Raw genomic sequence first — 4600 nt, forward strand, 5'->3', positions numbered from 1 at the left:
AAGAAAAATGAGCAGAAAGTACAATTTCCGATTGCTTCCCCAATCCTCCTATTCCCACTGGTTTCCCTTATTAATAACATTATACATTAGATGGTACATTTTTATAACTGACAAACCAATCTTGATACATTATGATTAACTCAAGTCCATAGTTTAAGTTAGGGTTCATTGTTTTTTTAATCTTTATTGTTGAAAGTACTACAGATGCCCCCTCATTTTTCCCCCTTTCCCCTCTCCTCCTGGTTCCCGTCCCATCTCAGGCCTTCACCACCTACAGTCTGTGTCCATGGGCTATACATCTATACATGTACATTCTTTGCTTAATCTCTTCCCTCTCCCCTTTCCCCTGAGGTTTCTCAGTCTGTTCCATGTATCCAAGTCTCTGTTTCTATTTTATTCATCAGTTTACTTTGTTCATTAGATTCCACATATGAGTGAGATTGGGACGGCTTTAGCACAAGCACTTACTTCGTCCTGGCAGACACTAAGACTTTTTTTTTTTAAATTTCACAGGAAGACAACACAATAGAGAAATTGAATAATTGCCAAGGCAATAGAAACAAAGGGAAAAAAAATGAACACATGGAACAACATCAAACTAAAAAGCTTCTGCACCGCAAAAGAAACAACCATCAAAATGGAAAGGCAACCCACTGTATGGGAGAACATCAATGCCAATGAGGGGTTAATTTCCAAAATATATAGAGTACTCATACAACTCAACAAAAGGAAGACAAAGAACCTGATTAAAAAATGGGCAGAGGAACTAAATAGACACCTCTCCAAACAGGACATACAAATGACCAAGAGACATATGAAGAAATGCTCAACATCACTAATCATCAGAGAGATGCAAATTAAAACAAAAATGAGGTATCTCCTCACACCTGTCAGAATGGCCGCCATCAACAAATCATCAAACAACAAGTGTTGGCGAGGGTGTGGAGAAAAGCAGACTCTAGTACACTGCTGGTGGGAATGCTGACTGGTACAGCCACTATGGAAAACAGTATGGTGTTTCCTCAAAAAATTAAAAATTGAATTGCCATTTGACCTGGTGATTGCACTTCTAGGAATATACCCTAAGAAGCCTGAAGCACCAATCAGAAAGAATATATGTATCCCCATGTTTGTAGCAGCACTATTTACAATAGCTAAGATCTGGAAACAGCCCATGTGTCCATCAGTAGACAAATGGATAAAAAAGCCGTGGTACATATACACAATGGAGTACTATGCAGCTGTAAGAAAGAAAAATCTCTTATCCTTAGAGACGACATGGAGGGACCTGGAAAGTATTATCCTAAGCGAAACAAGCCAAGCAGAAAAAGACAAATACCACATGATCTCACTTATTTGTGGAATATAATGAACATAACAGTCTGAGGAATAGGGTAGACCCAGAGACGTGGAAGTGGCGTACAGACTAACAACCCTCAAAAGAGAGGGTGGTGGGGGGAGGGAAGAGATAAACCACAGAACTTATATGCATGGACACATAATCAATGGACACAGACAACAAAGCCGGGGATGGGGTATGGGGAGGAGGGTGTCAGTGATAAAAAAAAGCAGAAACATCAGTAACAAAACTAAAGTAATAAAAAAACCCAAAAAAATAAATAAATAAAAGAGCAACTTCATGGTGGGTTGGAAAGTAAATAAAATTTTTGGAATAAAAGGACCTTTGGAAACTTCTGTTACATAGCAGAAATTTGAAGTTTGTGCTCCACAGACAAAAAGCAAAGTATGTTTTCCCTAAGGTGTAGAAATTTCTGGCACCTGAACTATGATGTGTACATAAGAGATGCTCAGTAAATATGTAGACTAATTAAATAAACAATCAAACAAACAGTTTTATGAATAAACAACTAGGTGACCAGCTGAATAGAAGAACTATTTTTTTAAGCTGTATAATTTTATTGATTTCTATGGAATTTTATGTCTATATAATTTTAGTATAAATTTTCAAAAAGATAAGAACTTGATGCAGACAACAGAATGGTTAAGGTCAACATACACTGGGCCCTGGATGGGTGGCTCAGTTGGTTGAAGCATCATCCCATACATCAAAATTTGCAGGTTCAATTCCCAGTCACGTCAGGGCACAAATCTGGGTTGTAGGTTTAATTCCCCAGTTAGGGGGCACATACCTAGGGCACATACTGAGGTTGTGTATTTATCCTCATTCAGGGTGCCTACAAGAGATAACTGCCTAATGTTTCTCTCTCCCTCTCTCCCTCCCTCTCTCTCTAAAAATCAACAAAAACATATACTCATGAGGATTTAAAAACTTTTTTCTTTATTGATTTTTAGAGAGAGAAGATGGGAGAGGGAGAGAGAGAGAAACATCCATGAGACAAAACATCAATTGGCCGTCTCCTGCATGCCCCCCATTGGGGATCAGACCCAAAACCTAGGCATGTGCCCTGACCGAGAATTGAACCAGCGACCTCTTGATGCATGAGTTGATGCTCAACCACTGAGCCACACTGGCTGGGCAATGATTTAAAGGAAATGCAGTGGATGTCTACATATCTTGGTGAAAATAAATGGGATTGACTCTTTTATCAGAAAGTAATACTTTAACCTAAAATGGAACAGTGACAGTTGGAACGAGAAACAAGAATAGAAATTGTACAAAGAAAAGCAGTTGCTGTCCTTTTAAAAACTTTATAATGCGCCCTAATCATGGCAAAACTAGGTTCTGTTAAAAAATAACAAAATATTTTCTGATACAAGGTATAGTTGACACTCGAACAGTGTGGGGCTGAGGGGTGCCAGCCCTGCACAGTTGAAAATTCATGGATAACTTTTGACTCCCCCAAAACTTAAGTTGTCCCTTGGTATACTCAAGGCACTGGTTCCAAGACCCCAATGGATACCAAAATCATTTGGTGCTCAAGTGTCCTATATAAAATGGCATAGAGCAATGCACACTGTCAGTCCTCCAGATCCATGCACTCCCAACCATGGATCCAAAACAGTACAGGCATTGATTGAAAAAAATAGCATATAAATAGACCTGTGAAGTTAAAACCCATGTTATTCAAGGATCAACTGTACTACCTTGATAAAAGTCAGGTATTTTTTCTGAAACAAAATTATGATCCTAAAAGTCTAAGTTGTATTTTATTTTCCTAGATAAAGAGATAAATAGAACAATATGAAAATATGTAACACATATGCACATAAAATATGCAAACATCCATGCCATAAAGCTGACAAATATTTTAAAACATTTAAAATCATCTAATTAACATTTCAGAGGATGTACAATTTTCTTAGCAGGATCTTTCAAAGTTAAGTGTAATTTATTTCTTCTTCAAAAAAACAGCAACCTAGTCATTAGTACCAAGATGACATTATGTGATCTATTTTTTTTAAATTTATCTTTATTGTTGAAAGTATTGCAGATGTCCCCCCACTGAACCCCCTCCTCGCTGCTCCCTCCCCCATCCCTGCCAATAGCAGTTATTATCAGTTCCAGTTTAAGAGAAAACCAGATTTTATTGAGTTTGAAATCTAAGCAGGAAAACAGCATACAGCTTTGAAAATAAATGTAGTACTTATAGAAAAAGAGAATAATAAAATCTCAATCAATTAAAAATTAGCCTAATGTTTTCTCATCTTTTAAAAAGAAAATGTAAAGTATGTTTGCTTATTGATTTCTCAAATACATGAAGCAGCATTCATTTTACCTTCTTTTATCCTCACAGGAGGACAATTTTGCATTTATCTTCAGATAGAGCAGGAGGGAGAGAGGGAGGAAGAGAGAGAAACATCGATGTGAGAGAGACACATCGACTGGTTGCTACCCACATGACCCCAACCTGGGCTGGGGCCAAACTGCAACCAAAGTACCTGCCCTTAGCAGGAACCAAACCCGGGACTCTCTGGTCCATGGGCTGACGCTCTAACCACTGAGTCAAGCTGGCCAGGGAAACATTCATTTTAGTCTTCTCATCATTCTTTGGCTGTCTGATTCTTTCTCACAGCTCTGTTCTTTTACTAACATTCAATGCTCTGATCAAGTTTGTGACTCTAAGTTAGTGTCAGCCAGCTGTAAAAACAAGGTGAACTCACACCAACCAGCACACGCAAAGGTCAGCAATGAACATGAGCGAAGATGCACATCACAGGCAAGTGCTGGGGGCTATCAGTTCTATGAACTGCTTTGCTCAAACCACCACACAACTTTATGCTGAACACAAGAAAGTTATCAATGATTTTTACCAGATTTATAAGCTGAAAAGTAAAACACTTACATTTTACTTAACTGTTAGTATCAACATCTTGGCAAAAATAACTTTCTGTATGTTTTTATTGATTTTAGAGAGAGAGGAAGGAAGAGAGAAAGAAAAACATTGATGTGAGAGAGAAACATCATTTGGCTGCCTACTGCACGACCCCTACTGGGGATCAAACCTGAAACCTGGTGATGTGTCCTGACCAGGTGGGAATCAAACCAGGATCTCTCAGTCCATGGGATGTCACTCAATCCACTGAGTTACACTGGGAGGGCAAAAATAACAATTTTTTATTTTTGTGATACATTTGTCTGATATTTATTTACACTCTCAGAAATATTTTCTTAATTCTT

The sequence above is a fragment of the Molossus molossus genome, unplaced genomic scaffold, assembly GCF_014108415.1.
Source record: "Molossus molossus isolate mMolMol1 unplaced genomic scaffold, mMolMol1.p scaffold_m16_p_9, whole genome shotgun sequence".
Taxonomy (NCBI): Eukaryota; Metazoa; Chordata; class Mammalia; order Chiroptera; family Molossidae; genus Molossus; species Molossus molossus.